This window comes from Sorex araneus, chromosome 9, assembly GCF_027595985.1.
Source record: "Sorex araneus isolate mSorAra2 chromosome 9, mSorAra2.pri, whole genome shotgun sequence".
NCBI classification, from domain to species: domain Eukaryota; kingdom Metazoa; phylum Chordata; class Mammalia; order Eulipotyphla; family Soricidae; genus Sorex; species Sorex araneus.
The window spans coordinates 7,312,147-7,333,762 of record NC_073310.1 but is presented as its reverse complement, the minus strand read 5'-3'; the positions used below and the strand labels follow the sequence as shown (position 1 = coordinate 7,333,762).

At 40.2% G+C, this 21,616-nt stretch overlaps 1 protein-coding gene and 1 non-coding gene across 4 annotated transcripts in view; both read left to right on the top strand.

The window, feature by feature from the left end:
- MED13L (mediator complex subunit 13L) overlaps nt 1-21,616 on the top strand; it is a 282,240-nt gene that overhangs the window by 161,667 nt on the left and 98,957 nt on the right. The window lies entirely within an intron of this gene.
- LOC129399007 (small nucleolar RNA SNORA72) lies at nt 3,183-3,319 on the top strand. The gene has a single exon (XR_008626857.1). It is a non-coding gene; the product is annotated as a small nucleolar RNA SNORA72 (small nucleolar RNA).

Sequence of the window (21,616 nt, the reverse complement as noted above, 5' to 3'; positions counted from 1 at the left end):
CCCGGGTTCGATTCCCATATGGTCCCCTGAGCACCACCAGGGGTAATTCCTGAATTCAGAGCCAGGAGTAACCCCAGTGCATCGCCGGGTGTGACCCAACCCCCCCCCAAAAAAAAAAAAGTATTTCTTTTTCTCTTTTCTCTCCCTCTCTCTCCGTTCCTTTTTGTGGCACACATCCATAGTGCTCCGGGATCTTGCCTGATAGGACTGAAACTTGGATCTGATGTATGCAAGGCAGACGTCTTAACTGTCTATAAGGCTGTACCCTGAAATATTTCTGTGTTAGATGAATTTTTTTTTAATGACTGATTTTTTTTAACAGATTAAAAGGTTAAACAAATTAGTGGTTAGAATTTTGAGATTTCAGTGACTTTTTAGAGCGTTGTGTTAGTTTCAGTGTAGCATACTTTCTCCTTTTTTTCTCATAACTTACAAATCTAGAATTTATCATAGTGTGGTTCACATATCTGGGATTATCATCTTTCCTCTGTTAATGATTTATTCTTTGAATAAATATTTATGGTTTTTACTCTCACTATGAAAAGAATTATCATGAGCACATGTGAGGTCATTATGATATTCAAAAGGAAAAGGATAAATATGAAAAAGTCATAATCCAAAATAGTTCAAGATACTAGTTTTTTATTCTACTAAATATGAATAGTTGTTTTAAAGAAAATATCGGACTCAGCTAGAGTACCTTGGGGGAAAGAACGAGACTTTGTGGTAACCAGCCCTTGAATACCCATATGTGAAAACAGAAAACTTGGGATAATATGCTTTTGCTTTTCAACTTTATCTTTCCAGTCCACTGTTTACTCAGCCTCTGAAAACTTATGGTACTGGTTTGGAGCAGATGATTACAATTAAGTGTTAAATTAAGTATGTACTTTCTTGAATTACTCCATGATCATTTAAAGCATATTTTATGGGTTCAAAAGGTAAGTTACTAAAGACACAATTTTAATAGGAGAAAGGCCTCTTCCCTTTACCCAAACTCTTAGAAATGCACTGTGAATGTGCATGAAAACTGGATTGAAATACCTTGTTTAAATATTTTTCAAGACAGTGGATTCATCAACTAAAAAAATATACAGATAACTTTGAATGTGGCTCATGTTTGTCCTCTAGCAGGGCTTGTGTCTTCGGGCTTAGATGATGTTGTAGGACAGGTCATTCTTTTTTTTTTTTTCTTTTCATTTTTTAAAAAAAAAAATGTTTTTTATTTTTAAATGAATCACTGTGAGTTACAGTTACAGACTTACAAAATTTTGTGCTTACGTTTCAGTCATAATGGGACAGATCATTCTTTATATGTGCTTTGAGTTTCTGTAAACTAATTTTTATCAGAACTCTTCTAATTCTACTTTTAATTTAGAGGTCTTTTAATTCTTTTCAGCTTTTCTGTAAAACAGGCATTTCAGAGCTCTTGGAATCCTTCCACGTACACACAGAGAAGCTTTTCCTTGGGACATTGGCACCTATCTGATCCCTTTGAAAGGTGTATATAGGGAATCCTTTTTTTAGGAGACCCCCCACACCCCCATAATTTGGGCGCTTCCCTGCCTTCTCTTTCTTTCCCTTGCTGTTTATAGTATCATTTCTGAATTTGCCAGAAAAGAAAAAAGTATGCATTCAGTTAAAGTATCCATTTTAACTGATCGAACAAGTAATATTTTCAGAGACATTTGAACTTGATGAGGAGGCAAACAAAAATATCAACTGAAGTGACACAAGGAGGGGTAATGAGCAGGGAGGGTCTGAGTGTCTGGACTATAAATTGTAAATTAGAGCTTTTGGAATCAGGGCTTTTATACATGTGGCTTTTTCAGGAAAGTGATGTTCATCGACATCCATGCAGCTACTACCATTGAGTCTAAATCTGTCCATAGTCTGCTTTTTCAGAAGCAAGTGACAGTAATTTAATACTTTCTTCTAATTCCTGCCCAAATTATGCTCTTCGTATACATAACTTAATTGTTTAGTCACAAGAGCTTGTGTTTCTGTTCTTGCATTCTTATTCATCTTCTTTTTAGTGGTTTTTGGGCCAAAGTGACTGCTCAGGGCTGACTCCTGACTCTCCATTCAGGGAACACTCCTACGGTACTCGTGGGACCGTATGTGGTGCCTGGGATCAAACCCAGGTTGCTCATATGAAGGCAGGTGCCTTACTTGCTGTCCCATCTCTACAGCCTCCTGCTGAACTCTTTAGTGGGAATAGTAATAGAGAAAATAATAACGATGACGTCCACATTATAAAGGTTGTCCTAAGATTTAATTGGGATAATTCATATCAACGCACAGAATGATAAAGTTTTCAAGATTAAATTGTAAAACTAGCAGTGTGAATAATTTTATTTTATCCTCTCTTTTTTTTGTTTGTTTGTTTTTTTTCTTTTTCCTTTTTTTTTCTTTTTCTTTCTTTTTTATTTCTTTTTATTTATTTATTTATTTTATCCTCTTTCAAAGAATTTTACGTTGTGTATATAGTCTTAATATTCTTTAAGCCAGGTACTGAAAACAAATGCTAGAACCTTTATAAAACTTACCCTTAAAACCAGGGTCTTATAAATTTAATTTTGTTTCTAAAATTGTTATAAAGAAGCCTTTAGAGAATTAAGAGTAGTTTGCTTGTTTTGGTGGGAGCTCTTCATCATTCTTGGGGAACCATGTTGCTGGGGATCGAACACAGGGCTTCTGCATGCAAAACATATTTTCCACTCTAAGATTTCTTCCTGGCCCGAGGGTGGTTTATTTATTTTGGATTTTAATATGAAAGATTATTCTAAGTTCTGTTAAGTCAAGTGTCTCTAGTGATAAGATTAGATAGCTACCCTGGCTATACAGTTTGTAGATAATCTGGAAAAGGACAATTTAGGCATACCAAAATATAATTTACAAGAAGACAAAATTGGGACTTTAATCCAAATATAAAATGCACGGATACTGAACATTTTACATCATCTAAGTTGAGGCTGGGGTAATGGTGGTAAGGGTGTTTGCCTTGCACATGGCTGCCCTGGTTTAACCTCCGGCATCCCAAATGGTCCCCTGGCTCTGGCCACCAGAGTGCCACCTACCCATCCACTCCCAAAAAACCACAATAAATAAGTGAAATGGTGACAGAATAGGTAAGATGTTAAAGCCGTCCTGCCTATTTCCTGTTTTACAAAGATATTTCCCTGTGGATGTTCTCGTTATTCTGATTTTGTAAATAATCAGGACAGGCTAAGCATTCAGTATAATAAGTCCAAGCATGTGTCCCCAGGCCCAGTTTTTTATCTACCTTGGTCTGGTCTTAGAAATGCTCGCGATAAATTAAAAAAAAAAAATTCTTTTCCTCCCCAGTTTTGAAGACATTTAAATTGCTACTTTTTAATAAAATATTTACATTTCATATACTTCCAGTTTAGTGCTAGTTTACAGTTCAGTTATGCATCTAAATTGGAAAAGAAATTCTTAAATAACAACAATTGCTCATTAATTGGACATAAGTGGTGGTTGGGTTTTGTATAACATCTCAAACCTTAGAATCAAATTGGATGTCATTACTCGTGTTTTTTATATTAGTTTTACTTTAGATTGCAGGTTTCACTTGGAAACTTAATGGAGACCTGGCTTTCTTTTATGGAATGCAGTCTAGTCTAGTAGCTTGCATCCTCATACAGTGGGTTGCTTTGACTCTCTTGCCCCTCTTCCAGCCCCTCATTTAAAATTTCCCAGCACACTCCTGTGATTTTGCTGCCTTACTCTGGCGGTGGTACAAGTTGGAGAGCCAAAACAATACATAGTTTTCAGATGGGCTTTCCCCTTGTATAACTTTGAAAAACTGAGTTGTTTCCCTTTGGCTGTATTTCAAAGTTCTGAATGAAAATTTTTAACAAGTACCCTAGGGAGCTTCTATTTAATTAGAATTGTCAATTTTTCTCCATAAATCGCATGTGGAATTGTCTTATTTATTGTTCTGGTAGACTCTGTTTTTCCAATTCCTGCCAAGAAATCTGTTCTGGTAGACCAGTTAATCATGCCACGGTTGCATAGTAGAGATATAGGATGGCAGATTCTAAAAATTTTTGTTCTCAAAACACTTATAAACTTTTTGAGCACACCAGGGAGTTTTTATGTAGACTATATATTGACCAGTATTTACCTTAAAAGAGTTAAGCTGGGGGCTGGAGCAATAGCACAGCGGGTAGGGCGTTTGCCTTGCATGAGGTCGACCCGGGTTCGATTCCCAACATCCCATATGGTCCCCTGAGCACCGCCAGGGGTAATTCCTGAGTGCAGAGCCAGGAGTAACCCCTGTGCATTGCCAGGTGTGACCCAAAAAGCAAAAAAAAAAAAAGAGTTAAGCTGACAAAAGTTAAACTATTTGATTTTGGGGAGCTGGAGAGATAGTGCAGAAGCTGCTGACCAGGGTTCGATTTCTGTCACCTCATGTCAGACCCTGAACACTGGCAGGTTTGGCCCAAACAGACAAACCAAAAAATAGCAATAGAGCCAGAGAGTTAGTACAGAGACCTAAGGCACTTGCCATGAAACTGGTCAACCGGGGTTCGATGAACCCCAGGACAACGGGCACCACCAGGAGTATCAATCCCTGAGCCCAGCCCTGAGGACAGCCGGGTGACAGACCAAGCAAATCCATTATATTGACCTAAATAAACGTTTTAAAACTAAACTAAGAATTCTATAAAGAATGGCACTGTTTTTTTTTTTTTTTTTTTTTTGCAAATCTCTGTAGTGCCTGGCTTAAGAGAAAGCAGCTGTATTCTGTCTGCTTCTGCTGCTCGGCTGAGGTGACATCACAAGTCACGGAGCCTCTGGCAAACTCCATTTGCACTTGGAGTCAATGAAAGTCAAAAAGATAAGTAATGGCTCTGCATTAGTGTGAAAATGGTTTGACCTGTTTCTGGTTTAGGATAGAGCTTTACCTTCTCAGCCTAACGTATTTCAAATGTGGATGTAGTTTGCCTGCCTTTTGGTCTCAGTTGTGAAGGGGCTAGGAATAATTATTTTGGGCTTTGCAGGGTGTAATGGTCTTTGTCAGAATGAGTCAGTTCTGACCTTGTTCCACACATCAGTCATAAACTGTAAGCAGTTGGGTGTGGATTGTTTCATTTAAAATGTTTACCAGAAGATACACCCCCAACATTTTTATGTGTAGGGCACAGACAATGAGGCCTCCATTTGCTGACCTCTGCCCTTCAAAGGAAAGTCACTACACAAATAGGTTAAATGAGGAGCTGAATAGCCACCCAGCTGGTAAGTGACGCTTTTAAACCCAAGTGTTACTAGTTTCATAGATGCCAGTTGCGTAAATAATTGCTTGAATTATTCATGCTGTCCTCACTAACAAGGTTAATATTACAAATTTAATGGAGATTTGGTTATTGATTATAAAACAAACATCTCAAATTTGTATTAGGTCCAGCATTGAGTCTCTGTACTTACCTAAGAAATGATTGGATTTTAAAATTTTGATTCCAAAGTGTATATGTTTTCATTAAAACTTGCATATCTGAAAATGTTTTCTTTTCAGCAACAAACTTAAATTTCATCCTCTGTAATTGATAAAATAGCACAGTGTAATTAAAAGACTTTTCTCCTCACAGCAGTCTTCCAAGCATTGCTGACAGAAGCCCTGGGGGTGCCCAGCACCAGTAGGGGGTCTTGGCTCTCCCCAGCATGAAGGGGCCTGAGCGGCATCACACATGTAAGGTCGTGCACAGAGCTGAGGGTCATAACTGAGAGTCACTGGTGGGGCCTTGAGAGCACCTGAGCACCTCTTGGGAGGCCCAGAGGGCGGGGGGTTATCTCTTCTCCCTTGCCCATCTTTGGTGGCTTTGCTCTTATTCTTGAATCCTGTCATCAGTTCTTTTTATGCAAACATACACAAATGTGTACACACACACACACACACACACACACACACACCTCTTTTCTATACAGATGCTATAAAAATGGGTACATGTATGCTACTCATCGGTTCATTGCTTTATTTAATCGTGGTTTGCTGAGTATCAGTTCACTGTTTGTCATCTTGAAAGCAAAAGCTTACTTTATAATCACTCTGTATACTTCTTCTATCAGATTTGCTAATTTTGGAGGGTTTTTTAATACCTATATTCTATGAGACAATGTTAATCAGTTTAACCAATAGCACAGCAGGTAGGGCATTTGCCTTGCACACGGCTGACCCGGGTTCGATTCCTCTGTCCCTCTCGGAGAGCCTCGCAAACTACCGAGAGTATCCTGTCCTCATGGCAGAGCCTGGCAAGCTACCCATGGCATGTTCGATATGCCAAAAACAGTAACCACAAGTCTCACAATGGAGACGTTACTGGTGCCCGCTCGAGTAAATCGATGAACAACAGGACAACACTGCTATGACAGACGGTGCATATTCTATGAGATTTTTTTTTTTCTAGTAGTAATTTCTGTTTTTACCCAAATGATGCTCATGGGTTACTCCTGGCTCTGCACTCAGAAATCACTCATGGCAGTGCTTGGGGAACTCTGGGGGCCAGGGAGCGGACCTGGGTCAGCCACATGCAAGGAGAATGCCCTCCCCCCTATACTATTGCTCAGGCCCTTCCAACAGTAGCTTTTTAAAAAAGAGATCTTGTTTTAGCATTTGGTAAACCTGAATAAAATAACATGACGGAATCATGCCATGAAACTTAGAATCATAGAGATGGAAACAATAGTGACAAAGGACTTGGCTGATGACAGAGGAGAGTGTATGCCTAGAAGTGGACAGTCTAAAGAGATGGCTTCTCAAGCAGACTTCTAGTGAGCCAGAGAGATACTTCAGAATTTTTCTGTGCAGACAGTTGTTTAACTAAGACTAAACTATAGTGCTTGCTTGCAAGATTTCAGGAATTGGCAAATTCCAAACCCACAAATAAGCATTGTAAAAGATTTTTAACAAACTTGAAAAATAAAAAGACGAGGGGCCAGAGTGATAGTACAGTGATTTGGATTGCATTGCATTTGACCAACCTGGGCTCAATCCCCGGCATCCCATATGTCTCCTGAGTGCTGCCAAGGGTAATTCCTGAGTACGGGTCCCCTGAGCGCTGCCAGGTGTGGCCTAAAAACCAAAAATAATAAAAAAATTTTAAAAAGACCACACCAAGTCTTCTTTTTGGGGGTCCAGGCCAAACTTGTAACAAAGTTACCACGATTCAGTGTGTGACTTCTTTTATTGCTCTTGACTGAGATTTATGATTTTGTTAATATAATCTTGGACCAGTTTTAGGGCTCCTTTTTTAATGCCTTTGGTATTTATTGTCTTATTTCCCACCAAAGATTTTTAGCATTTATAGATTTATAGTTGACAGCAGAGATTTCCAACCATGTTCGGGGGAGCAGTGTGGGGAGAATCACTCAGTGTCTGCCAGGAAATCTACCTTCTTTAAACAAACTGGCAGAAAGCACATCTCTACCATACTGAGACGACTGTTCCCCACCCCGCCTGTCCCCTGCCCCCTAGGCAAGTTGTATCCCCCACTTTGGGAAAAGTGAACCAGAGTCTGTAAACTCCAACACTGTATTACAGAATCTGCTCACTAGTAATAGCGTTTACCTGATTCTTGGTGGGGCAGGGGGCACCTTGTGGTGTTCAGGGCTTACACCTGGCTCTGTACTTGATATCATTCCTGGTGGTACTTGGGGACACCATTGTGATGCTGGGAATTAAACCAGGTGGGCCACGTGCAAGGCAAACACCTTACCCACTGTACTTGCTCTCTAGCCCCATTAATTGGAGTTTTTAGATGGTATTCACTGGTGCAACTGTATCCTCCGAATGGGTTTCATTATTTGGCATCACCTTCAGATATGAAGGGGAACTATTAAATTTTTTCCTGAAGCCTCCAGTGCCTTTTTGGATGGTTACTGAAAAGTCAAAGAGTAGAATAGAAAACATCAAAGTATTGATTACCATGGCTTTAAGATGGAAAGATAAGAGAGCCCAGATCTGTAAAATGGGATTATCATTTGTTGAAATTCTTTGCTAAATGTTTTATAAATTACTTCTGGTCTTCTTCTTGAGGTTTTTATTATTTTCTTTGGATTTGCTGTTGAGAAAATAGAGATCTAGAGAATTTCAGTAACAGAACTCTGGAGTTCAGAGGTATTTTGAGGACTTAAGCAGCACTGTGAGATTATGGGGGGGGGGGCAGTTGTGCTAGTCTTAGTCCTGCATTTCTTTCAGACATTCAGATACAGAGAGATACATAGTGTGTCACATGTATACATACATACGTGCAGATACATAATGCTACCCAAGAGCAGATCAAGTCAGGATTTCTGAAACGCGTGTGTTTAACTATAGCAAAAAGGAGAAGCAAAGTATAAAATGTGGTGGCTTTAAATAAAAAATAGGCAGGTTCACTTTTTAGTTTCTGGTCTAGAAAACTTACACAAAACTTTGTAGGAATTCCATGTTTCTAGAAGGAAGTCTTTCGCAAACCTGGCTGGAAATTGTCACAGAAGCAGCTGTCGATGGAGGGCTGCCAAAGAGAAGACGCCGTCTGTCCAGCTGAAGGGCCTTCAGAATCTTGTTTTTCTTCCTGAACCTTGACTGTCCAGAAAGACCCCCAAATAGGAGGCTCTCCAGATCCTCTGTTTGATCTCCGCGCCGCCCCCCTCCACCCGACCAGGGTTGGAAACCTCTGCTGTAGACCATGAGCGTTAAAAATCTTTGGTGGAAATGAGACAGTGTATCCACAGGCACCACAGTGACTTCCGGAGCCTGCCCTGCAGCTGTCTGGCTGTGTGCTTAACCCCCGATGCTGCCACAGGGCTGGGTGTGTATGATCTGAGAAGGGGTTACTCTCACGGTGACACAGGGACTCCTAGACTCCACACGGCCCACTGGGGGAGAGCACCACCACTGGAATATTTGGCCACTAGTACCAAAGAAATGCACCCTTTAAGGAACATTGCGGTCACGTGTGCAACCTCGCAACTTAATTGTGTGAAAGTGTTGTCGCCTTCTGGTCACATGTGTGCACTACAGCCCTGCATGGGCAAGATTCCTGTCATTGTAACAGTGCAGGGAGTGGAGGCAAAAGCCCCAGGTATTTCAGATGCTTGAGCTGAAGGAAGATTTCATCTTGCACTTTCTTAAATAATACGCAGCGGTCAGACGCTTGTCCTAAGGCACTCAGCTGGACTTTGCTAAGTCAGAGACCCCCTCTGGTTGGATATGTGTGGCTGCATCCTTCCTGAGAGGTCTGAAACGGACAATCTTAGCAACTCCGCTTTCTCAAGTCAGTTGGAATTTGGGGGCCAAGGAAATGGGGATCAGGGTCCAAGAGGTGACGGTTTTGATCTGCCTCTTGATGCTTTGTCTAATATCCAGTGGCTGGTTTACTAGCAGATCGAAATATATGACTTATTTGTGGCAGTTAGACAAATAATGGGAGAAAATAGTAAGTTTTCCTCTTTTTATGTTTATTCAAAGTATAGGAAAATTGATCTCTTGTTTAAAGATCAAATATTGGGCTTCTCCAATGCTTAAAAAGACTTTTTAGCATTTAATCCTTGGTACAGATTTTATTCAAAAGATGTGAATTGGGGGAAAACTACAAAAGAAACTTACAATAGACATTGTAATAGTAGATTATGAAAAATCATTGGATAAATTTGATAACCATGATACCTTATGATTGGTCACATAAAGCTGAAAAAAAATACAGTAATGTACCTTATTTTTCCTGTTACAGCATGAAACTACATAGAAAAATTTTATGCATTCTGATTCATCATTAGGGAAACCAATAATTGAATTAGTACTTAGGGACAGAAAGTATGGCCAGTCAGTCAATTAAGAAACAGAAGACAATATTCTAGCTCCAGCAGAATTGTAATTTGTGTAATTTAGAATAATTTTTAGAATTTAATTATGTTGTTTACACACTTGGAAGGTGTTTTAATAAAACACTCAGGGCGTGGTTTTGACTTGTATTTATGTACCTTTTTGAGTATAGAGTTTGGTATTTCACCACCTTAATTTCTTTTCCCCAGTTTTTGGGTCACACCTGGCGATGCACAGGGGTTACTCCTGGCTCTGCACTCAGGAATTACCCCTGGTGCTCTGGGGACCATATGGGATGCTGGGAATCGAACCTGGGTCGGCCACGTGCAAGGCAAACGTCCTATCTTCTGTGCTATTGCTTCAGCCACTCACCACCTTAATTTTTATTCCTTCTGTATTTTTCTCCTGCAAATGAAACATTTCCAGAATTCTGATAGACATGGTGGCTGTGAGGCGGGGGCGGGGGGGTGTTAATTGTTCTTATTTTCGGGAAATCCATTTGCATCTTTTCTTTTTGTTTAGTTTCTGTTCTTTCAGTGTTTGATGGATATGCTGACTATCTACTAAAGGAGAGAAAAATAACCTAAGATGAGCTAATATAAAACTGAATGCTGCAAAATGATGGCACAGTGATCCTTCTCTTTCTTGTTTTTGTTAGAAAGGTGGAATATTGGAATTGGAGTATATTCTCCAAGGTCACTGCGCTAGATGGAGCTGGAATAAACTCTGCCCTTCCCCTGTTCACTGTGCTTGCTTCTATGTTGCACTGCTTTCCATTGTGAGATTGCTTGTAAGGTTTCAAGACCTGGAATTCATAAAAATTATTAAAATAATATATAATCTTGGAAACAGTTTTTAAATATTTTTTCAATTTATTTTTGCTTTTTGGATCACATCTAGTGATGCTCAGGGGGTGTTCCTGGCCCTGCACTTAGGAATACTCCTGATGGTGCATGGGGGACCATCTGGGATGCCGGGGATCGAACCCAGGTTGTCCACGTGCTAGGCAAACACCCGTTGCACTATTGCTCCAGCCCCAGATATAGTTTTGAAGGTGAGAAATAACTTTCTGTTCTTATCTCTTTCTCCCCGAGATTCTATAAATTCTTTATGTAGTCTTCCAGAAATTTTACTCAGAAGATTTTAATATTTACATAATTTTTCTTGACTCCATCATAATTGGAAAATTAGATACAATATTTTAATTCAATTTCCTAGTCTCTAAAGTATGAACTTTCAAACTCTCAATGCTACTTTTTTTTTTTTAATTGAAAGGGAATTTGATTTGCTGTGTTACTTTCATGGTTTAGAAGTAAAATTGTTCCTTTACTTTTAAAATAAGAGATTCACACCGAGCCCACAGTTTTTAATCCCACTGTTTGCAAGGCTTAGATTTCAGTTCTTCCCACCAATCCTGACAGCCTCTCAATTAATTTTAAAGACTTACAAATGAAGTGTCTAACATAAACAGACATGTTTCATGTGTAAGTAAAAGGAGTCTCTTTACAAAATTGAATCCTTGAACTAAACCCAGAACATAGCAGGGAGTTGGGTATTTGGATTGAAATGATTTGAACTAATTTTTTACTCCATTTCATCATGAAAACAAGGGGATCGGATCAAATCTTGTTTAAGGACCTTTCTACAAATCAGTGTCTCTGTAGTTTCATTGTTTCCTCAAAATCGAGCTATTTTTCTTCACACTCTAAAACAAGTTATGTTAGTGACTGACCTGGCATTTCCATGTGGGCACAATTCTGTTGCGGACTGCAAGTGCTTCCTGTTCTGTCGTGCTAAACTTCCTATTAATCCTTTCCCTTCGTTTGCTTGTTCCAATTAAAGGGAATTTTATGAATGTGAAAAGTTGTATAACGGAGCCAGGGTTGGTTAGGCAACATCCAGTGGGAATAAAAATCTAATCTCACACATTTTAGACCAGACTACAACTTTGTTCTTTGTAATTCAGTGAGCTGATTTATAAGCCAATAATAGATTCTCTCTCATATCTTTGTGTGTGTGTGTGTGTGTGCGTGCACGCGCGCGCGTGCGTGCGCATGCGTAAGTATAGCCCATATAAAACAATATTCATTGCTCCGCTGTGTCAATTAATTATGGGCACATACATATCTATGAAGTTTATGGGATTTTTGAATGAGCTTTGTTTTTAAAAGTATTAATGAAATATGAAATATTTATGTATTTTAACTCTGCAGTTAAAAACTAGGCATATCTTGCTTTTTGACACCCAAAAGTTAACATCAACAAAAACAACAATAACAACAAACAGGACATAAAGGAGCATGAACAGGAGTATTTGCAGAATGGCAAGCTTGCTTATTCTTCAAATTGCAGGTCAACTAAACTGTCCTGAATTTTAAAAGTCACTTCTTAAAACTGATGTGAAACTGAGTTACCACAATGTTGAAAGGCTTTCTTTTTTGGGGGGTTGTTTTTTGTTTTGATGTTTTGGGGCCACAAGGCTACTTCCTCTTGTGGGAAGGGCTGTGTGTGGTTCCAGGGGTTGTAGCAGGGCCCCTGGGCACGGGCCTGCTCACTGGTCCTTGCCTGCTCTCTCTCTCTCTCTCTCTCTCTCTCTCTCTCTCTCTCTGAGATAAAAGCTTCTGTTGATTTCAGGCAAGCTGACTAGTTTGATGAATGACTCAAGATGATATTTTGATATTTAAAAAGGGACTTAAAAGTATCATCTTGGACTTTAGTATTAGTTTAGAAAATTGTAAAAATTTGTGCTGCAAATTTGAGTAAAATAAGATCATGTCAAATAAGTCCTCTGGGTTTTATTGTTGTAAACCAGGAAAGATTTCATAACACAGAGTTGGGGAGAAGGGCAATTTCCTTAAGTACTTTTATTATAAATTCCATTGCCTTTCATTGTGTAATTTAAGCCTGAGGTTTTAAGGTCAGCCTTGGGGGGGCTATTAAATGTTAATATACTGAAAGTGTAAATGCCTTTCAAATAGGCATTCTTTTAATTAGTATTGGTTTTTCCTGGAAACTTGTTTTCATAAGCACTATTTAGGAGAACAAAAGTTACTTTTCCTTAAAGTTTGTTGGCATATCTGGAACCAAGCTAAAACACATTATGCTTGAAGGATGCCTGTTAAGTGACTTGGCCTTATCTGAACTGTTGAAGAGAGTGAATTTTAATTTCACTAATTAATTATAATCAGTTTCTAGACATGACTCATTTTATCAAAATATGTTTCAATTGTTTAAAAATATTTTAGTTAAATTCAGTCTGTCATGTTTGTTGATTGAACATAGTTTACATTAAGCATAAAAGGAATAGAAAGCGTTCATTATTTAAAACAATTATAAGTGAAGTTAATGTTTCTTACCTATTTGAAGAACATTTCTATTTTTAAGCAACTTGACAGTAATTACCTCGATTCATGAGATTTCATCTGTTTTCAGAATTGAAAGAAAGAAGCTGTCATCTGAAAATTAAATTTCTCAAACTACAATTGAAAGTAAAGATGATATTGAATTACTGGTGATTGTTTTCTTCTTTGTATGCCCGTATTTTTCAGTTTTCTATAGTGAGGCACGTGTTACTTGATTAGAAAAAAAATGATCTTTTAAAAACATAAACAGTATAATAACGTTTAATTTTCTTCTAAAGAATTTCTAATGCACACTTGAATACTTTCTTTGAAAAATGAGACTCATTTAGTATCGTCGGTACGGTGGGTAAGATACTTGCTTTGCACGTGGTCAACCCAAACTTGATGCCTCGTTCCGTCCTGGGCACTCCCAGGAGTGAAACACTCCCTGAGCACTGCTGGCTGTGGCCCCCAACTAAACAGCAAGACACATTTAGTGTTCTTCGTTTATGATTGAGAGCTAAGTGTTGATAGGACTAACATATTGTTAATTATTTGCCAGATCGATGTAGTGGTGTTATCTTTAAGTATGTGTGTGTCTCCTATGTCATGTTAATCAGTATTTTGGCACCTTGATAGGGTCTGTAGGACTCTGCACACACGTCATCTTTCTATCTTTCTGCCGGGTGCCAGGCAAATTACTTTGAGAGGCACTTGAGCGTGATGCTTAAAGCATGCAGTTTGTGTTTTTAAAAACTTAATCAGATAAGCTTTTCATTTAGTCATCAATGTAACTCTGAGAGATGATAGTATTCCCATGTATGATGTTAAAAAGAAGACTCAGATTTTGTATTTTGCTTACAGTCACATAGTACCTGTCTTATAGTAGCGCTTTGATTTGGACATATCCCTTGACAGTTATTTAATATAGTCTGACCCCTTATCCATCGTGCCAAGAATGAGCGATGCTCATGCTTCATTAAAGCCGACATAAATTATAGTCAAGTGTATGGGGAAAATACTAAGGCGGGATTCTGATTGGCAAAAACGATCTGTAGGATTACCTTACGTATTTCTTTGCTGCTAAAAAGTTAAAGTTGTTTCAGATTTAGAATACTTGGGGCTTGGCAAGATGGTATTGGAGCTTGCCTTGCTTGCGGCTAATCTTGGATCTATCCTGGGCACTGCTTGGCTTGTTCCCTTGAGCACCACTTGGAGTAGCCCCCAGGCACTGCAGATTTGGCCCAGTTTCTTACCCCCAACTGATACAACGTAGAAAACTTAAAATCAAACTACCGAAAGTAATGAAAACACCAATTAATAAAATTAGAAGTGGTGACTGTGTAAGTGTTAATACTGGGATGAAATGACATGGTTGGGAAAGGAATAAAATAAATAACCTGAGGAAAGTATATCACTCTCACTGTCGTCCCGTTGCTCATCAATTTGCTCGAGCGGGCACCAGTAATGTCTCCATTGTGAGATTTGTTGTTACTGTTTTTGGCATATCGAATACACCACTGGTAGCTTGCGAGGCTCTGCCTTGCGGGCAAGATACTCTCGGCAGCTTGCGGGGCTCTCCGAGAGGGGCGGAGGAATCAAACCCGGGTCAGCCACTTGCAAGGCGAACACCCTACCCTTTGCGCTATTGCTCCAGCCCAAGGAAAGTATAGAAAACCTGAAATTTATCTTTCAAAATATGTGCACTAAAGTCATATATAAAATTAAGTTTCTCGTTGAAAGCACACAGAACTTTGTTTTTATCTCAGCTGTACTATAAAATAAATTTAGTACATTTTTATTGAAACAGTATTTTATTGGTGGTGTCATTAAAATTCCTCACAAAATGCTAAAGAAAGAAAAGAGCAGCTTGATCATGATAAATGCATCAAGTTATCCCAAAAGTAATGAAAAGGAGCACTTTAATTTTTCTCTACAAATTATTGGTCATTAAGAATAGCCAATCTTCATAATAAACTATAGACAACATATTTCTTTCTCCAATCTTTTTATTTCAAAGAAATTCAGAAAAATATGGAAAGTACAAATTCTTCTCTTGTGGAGAGATAAAAATGAAGTGGCAGATCCAAAGGTGGTAATTTGAGGGTTAACCTATACAACTTATTCACTATTACTGTGTAAGTTAATGTCTGAGTTCATTTTTGAATTGTGATAATGACTCCATAAAGTGACAAGTATAAAATTCATGTTCTTCTTTCACCTAGTAATACCTTTGTTGACAGTGTTATTATGGGAAAGGCCATTTCTATAAATGTATTTGTAGTTGTATCATTCTAATTAGTCAATAGCTAGGAGCTCCTTTCTTTCCGTTTTTAATAGCCAAGCAAAATTACTTGTATAAATATGAATTGATATTTTCATTCACATTACCTAAGTAATAGTCACCTGAATCAAGTGCAGAATGATACATACACATGGTGAATATTGTTATAATTTAAATTATTATGAATAATGGTTCTGTATCATTCTCTCTAAATACTAATTTCTTGGGCTATATAAGATGATGTGATCCTTAACACTGATTCTGTGAACCAGGGATTGCAAGGGATGATAGATTTTTGTAATTTTCTTGTGTCAGAATTTTACCCTTCCCCCTTGTACTCCCACAAGTCCTCTTTATTAATGTATTAAGAAGCACAACCTCCTGTCTTTTACATGGGATTCTAATAAGTCACCTGAAGGACAGGTAAAAGGATGAATTGATGTCTGATGCTATAATGGCTTCTATTTGTTCATTAAAATGTTTCTACCAACCATGCTGAAACAGTTTGGTATCTTTTTGCAAGGCTGGTTAAATGTTTTTGCAAGGCTGGTTAAATGAAAATCATGGTATTATTACAATTCCTTTTCCAGGAACCCTTGTGTTCTTGTAAATCCATATAAATAAAACATTTACCCTTATTGAGAGGGGAAGTCACTTACCCAGTGTTCGACAGCCATCAAGTTAGTAGGATGCAGTTGTTTGAACCTGGAGCATGACATACCGCAGCTTCCATGCCTCGCTGCTCTAGACTTGAGGTGAAGGGCCAGGGTGTGGGGTGTCGTTGATAGTCAGATGTTGAGACGGGATGACCTGGCCCAGAATGTGGTATGGGTAGGACTTTGCCACTAGCTCAGACAGCTCCTCCTGGTTAGAGACGGGGAACCCAAGCCAATGGAGAAAGCTCTTGACAATCTGAAGAATTGAGGGCATTTGGGCATCCATAAGAGCACTACTCTTAATTTCTTCTTTTTTTTACCCTCTTGTTGGGTCAGACCCAGCGATGCTCAGGGCTTACTCCTGGTTCTGCACTCAGGAATTACTCCTGGCAGTGCTTGGGGGTATATGCAATGCCAGGGATTGAACCGGGGTCGGCCGCCTGCAAAGCAAATGCCCTAACTGCTGTACTACCCCTCAAGCCCCCAATGGAGCATCTTTTAGGAAAAAAGAGAGACGTGCAACTTTTAAAAATAAGGGATGCTTGGTCAACAAGTCTCTATTTGGAATGTCACTTCTCATCGGGCTGCTCAGAATCCCTTTGACATTCTGGTATTTTCATGTCTCCCACTGAGTTTCTGGTTTATAGCATCTGGGTGTGGGAATTTGCAGCATAGTTTCTATAGTTTCTTGGACCATGAGTTTCCCTCAGTCACTTTTGGGGATGTAGCACCTTTATTCTCATGGACTTGGATCCTGGCATTAATTCTGCAGTCTCTTGACTGGTTCCTGCAGCCCTGGTCTAGGTTATAAGCAGTGCGCTCAAGGTACAGACCGCAATCTGGGATCCATCCTATTCCCTCCTCCCCTCCCTCTTGAGAGTGAGGGGGTTCGGGCCATACCCATTTTTGCTTAGGTATATTACTACTCCCAGCTCAGTGCTCTGGGCATGCCCCCCAGCAGTACTGGCTAAAGATGGAGGGTATGTGGTGCCAGATCTTGAACCCAGGGCTCCCACATGTAAAGTGTATGCTCAGTTCACTGAGCTCTCACTCTCTGCCCCGAACTTGCTGCCTAATTGCAACTACCATGAGTATAGAAAGAATGATGGCAGGACTAGGGTTTGGTCATGCAACATCCATCACAGGAGATTAATATTGCAAGTTACAGTTTTGCCCTAACATGGGGGAGCACAGACCGAGAGTTCTTAAATGTAAATTCAGATTTCACGTTAGAACAGTGATGGTCTAAAAACTGTATGTGGAAAGTCAGTTTAACAGATTTCAGATTTCTTACTCTCAGGATAACTGTTACCAGCTCAAGGACATAAACAAGCAGCAGGGGGCATAAACCATTTATGGGCCAGGGACGCTGTGTCCCATTTCCCCTCTACATCATCAAGACTTGGCTCTCTAGCTTTGCATCTCTGTCAAGGTAGAGTTCTTTAGTTCATCATTTGGAAAATCCTAGGCACTGTACCAGGAATGCTTGCGTTTGGGAGACATGAGTGAATGATACTCATGTTTGAAAAGTGCTAATCAGCAACTTAGTCTTATCTAACAGACTATGGAAATTTCTTGTTTAAACTTAAGAAAAAGCACTTGTTAAGAAAACTGTTGAAATAAGTTCTGCTGTTTTGGAGATTCCTAGGACTTTGTGTTTTGCTGTCCGTTGGTGCTGCCAACGGTCGGTTGTGTGTGGGGCCCTGAGACCTCCCCAGTGCTAGATGGCTCCCAACACGGGCTCTGTGAGTAGCCAGAGCCGCCGAGGGACTGTCCGAGCCGTCCTCTGAGCTGATCTCGACTCAGATTTCCAGGCCAAAATAGATTTGGATTTGAGGCTCCAGCACAAGTGTTTGTTTAACGGTGATTGTTGTAGATAAAAGGGGCCTTGGAGAATAAGACTGGGTTTAAGTCAAATAATTTCAAATACTTTCTAACACCTCATGTAATGTAATTTTACAAATGAAATAAAGTGTTGTAAATGATTCCTTTATTGACATTTGTAGAATCTCGCTGTGTTCTGAGCAAAGGCTGAGTGCTCTGTGATTTCCTTACCCCCACATTAATCCTTTGAGAGGAGAATTTCTACCGTCTTTATTTTATTGATGAGAACACCAAAGTGTCCTTACTAGTCTCCAATAGTCAAACTACAAATCCAAAGTGTTTGTGATTCTGAAATTTATGCCCTTTGCCGTAGCTAATGAAGGCCTCTTTGGAGGGAGTAATTTATGGGAAATGTTTACTGTCTGCTTTTTCTTCATGTTGCATTTATCACAGGTCACGTTCATGTGAGTTGTAACAAGCAGAATGTGGGAATGTACACTCGTCCACTGTTAAGACCTGCCACTTTGCTGCTAGTTTCCTTCTATTTTTTTCTCCCGATAGAGAATCTTCAGATCCCTGTGCCGAAGTCGGTCTGCTAAAGTGCAAGGCAGAAAATGTTACTATTTAAGAAAAATTTACTATTCTGATTTTATCTTTAGGTGCCACATATCAAACACAGGAACTCATACATGTGAAGCATGTGCTGTACCACTCAGCTGCATTTCTAGCTCCACTGTGTGTTACAAACAGAATGTGTTAAGCGTATGTTGTTGTCTCCAGGGTGACCTCCCACAGCCCCCTCCATTTTAGCATCTCAGATTGTATTTCTCCCATAAGAACTACAGTGCCTTTTTTCTTTTTCTTGGTGGTTAATGACAGTGTGTCTGCAACTTGTGATTTCTTTAAACCAGTGACATAAAAAGGTACAAATGGAGATTTAGAAAAATGCAGGATATATGTACTTATTTAATTATTTTTTGTAGGAGGGCTCCCAGGTGAGGTTCAGGTAGCCTGGGGGCCATTCCTGGTGACACTCAGTCTCTCTGTGGGGCCCAATGGTTCAGTGCTGGGCCCCAGCAGACATTGCCACTGGGACCAGTGGTGCTTGGGTTGCCAGGGATATACCTGGTGGTTCTCAGTCCTTTGAGGCCCTGGGGGCATGGGGGGGGTGTCTGCCAGGCCTGCTCTCCCGCCCTGAGGGCTCTCTGCCTGGGCCTTATTTCATTTTAATTGATAGTATTTTGCCCGAGTGCTTTGTTTGCACACTTTCTCCTCTGTTTAGAATGATTTGACCTGACATTCATGGCACCACATGTGCTCCCGTGCCTTCTGCTCCCTCTCGCTCCTCTCACTCTGCAGCAGGCTCTCAGAATCAGTGAAGCAGGCGAGCTTCCACCTGCTGGTTACAGAGGGGTCTCAGGGGGCATTGTTGCCTTAGCACCGTTTTCCGTGTTGTGCAGATTTCCTTTGGCCATGAACCCAGTCATTGGACTGTCTTCCTTAATATTTTCTCTTAATATTTTGACCCTATTCTCTAAAATTCCCCTAAACCATCAAGCATTTAAACACTGGACGATACCGTTCTTTATGCTGTAATGTTTTTCCATCTGAAAATTATTCCTTATCCCTTATTTATTGCTAATTATTTTGCAGATGTTGTCACAAGGTTCACTTTGTCCTCTGCAATTACTTTCACTGACATTCATTCATCACTATCACATGACTTTTAGTTCAAATGATCTCCAGTTTTATTTCCTCCCTCCCATTCTCCCATCCTCTTTTTCCCTCCCTTCCTCTCTCTCTTCTCCCTCCCTTACTTCCTTGCTTTTCTTTCTTCATTTTTGGGCCACATCTAACACAGTGTCAGGGCTTATCCTGACTCTGCATGCAAGAAACATTCCTGGTGGGGCTCAGGAGACCATATAGGATACCGGGAATTGAACCCGAGTTGGCTGCGTGCAAGGCAAGCTTGGTGCGTGCAAGGCAAGCTTGGTACCTGCTGTACTATTGCTCCAGCCCATGATGTTGCTTTTTATTAACACGATGGGGTCAGTCGTCTTATTAAAAATTTATGAAACTGAGCATGAATGTTGACAACTCCAGAGGAGAGATAGGTATTGGAATCTCTGCATGTGACTCTTGGCGCCCTCTGTTGGTAGCTGGTAGAGTTGGTGTTTTAAGCTATATGGTTATTTTTCTTTACCATGAAATTCTGAGTTTCAGGCCGTAAGTGTTTTTTTTTTTTTAATATAATGTTTCAGATAAAGCTTACGTAATTTTTTAAGGAGACTGTAATTAAAAAGTGTTACAAGAACATACTTTTAAAAGTGTAACAATATAGCATATACAAAATAAAATTCTCACATTTACTCCTATTAAAATAGTACATAAGGATGTTTGTTTTGTATAGAAGGTGAGATATAGATCATAGAGTATGTTGAGAGCTTTTAATTTTGTGTCTTGGCATTTTCAGTGAAAGGATATTCTGGCTCCCCTGTAAAAAGTACTTGCCTTTTTCCCCTGGGGCGCTTCAAAGGGCCTCTGCTCACTGCAGCGGCCCAGACGTCTATTCAGAAGATAATGGAAATGTATATGCGGTGAGATCGGCCTTGGAAGTAGCTTTCCTAAGTACATTTGTGTCTGTCTCTTCCGTCACCCCTCTCCTGCCTGTGTGCTCACCCCACATTCTGCACTGGTCTGTGCCCGCACGCCCCTGGCCCTGGGCGAGTGTCTGGGCAGAGACATGGCAGCCCCTCACTGCTCCCTTCCCCGCAGTGTCCGGCGCTGCAGCGGAGCAGCTGTCCCTGTGTCGCAGCTCTGTTTTTCCTCCCAAACTGCCTGTGGCAATTTGTACTCATTCTTTATTACCCAGGGGTTTTGCAAGCAATAAAATAATGTATCTGACTCCTTAATGGCCTAATGTGATTCCCCTTTCAAAGAAGCAGCGGAGTAGAGACTCCTCTCCCTTTCCCTCTCCGCTGGCCGTGCATTGCCAGGCCTCCCGGGACAGGGCTTCCGGTGTGCTGCCAGAGCGCAGACGGGGACCCGTGCTGCAGTCGCGTGTGCTTCGCAGGCTCCCGCGTAGTTGCTCAGGGGGGCTGGGCTCAGGTCTGCGTATACTGAAGGCTCTACGTGCAGTCTTACCTCGTGGAGCAAGTTGTTGATGTGATATCTTATCTTGAACATAATTTTAAAACTATCTCCAGACCTTATTGTAAAAACAGTGGTGAAACATTGTGATAGTGAGATAGTAAAAATGCTTTCCTTGGCATCCATTTTATAATACCCAGGATATGCATTCGGATATACACAGATTTCTTCTTTCTTTTCCTTTTCTTTTTTTCTTTGGAGGAGGGGGCGCACACCTGGTAGTGCTTAGGGCTTACTCCTGACTCTGTGCTCAGGGATCACTTCTAGGGGGCTTGGGGGACTTGATAGGGTTTCTGGGCACCAAACCCGGGTTGGGTGCATGCGAGGCAAGTAGTGTCTTATTCTACTATCTCTGGTTCCTCTCTTTTTTTTTTAAATGTATTTGAGATTGTTACATGGCATGTATTACCTAGGTGCAAAGGATGTAAGAGTGGACAGAACCGATGTGGCCACTGTTTATACCATTCATGGTTGTGGAGTTCTCCACCGAGTGGCCGCTTATTGGTGGGATGAGTCTTGGTGCTCTAGGGGT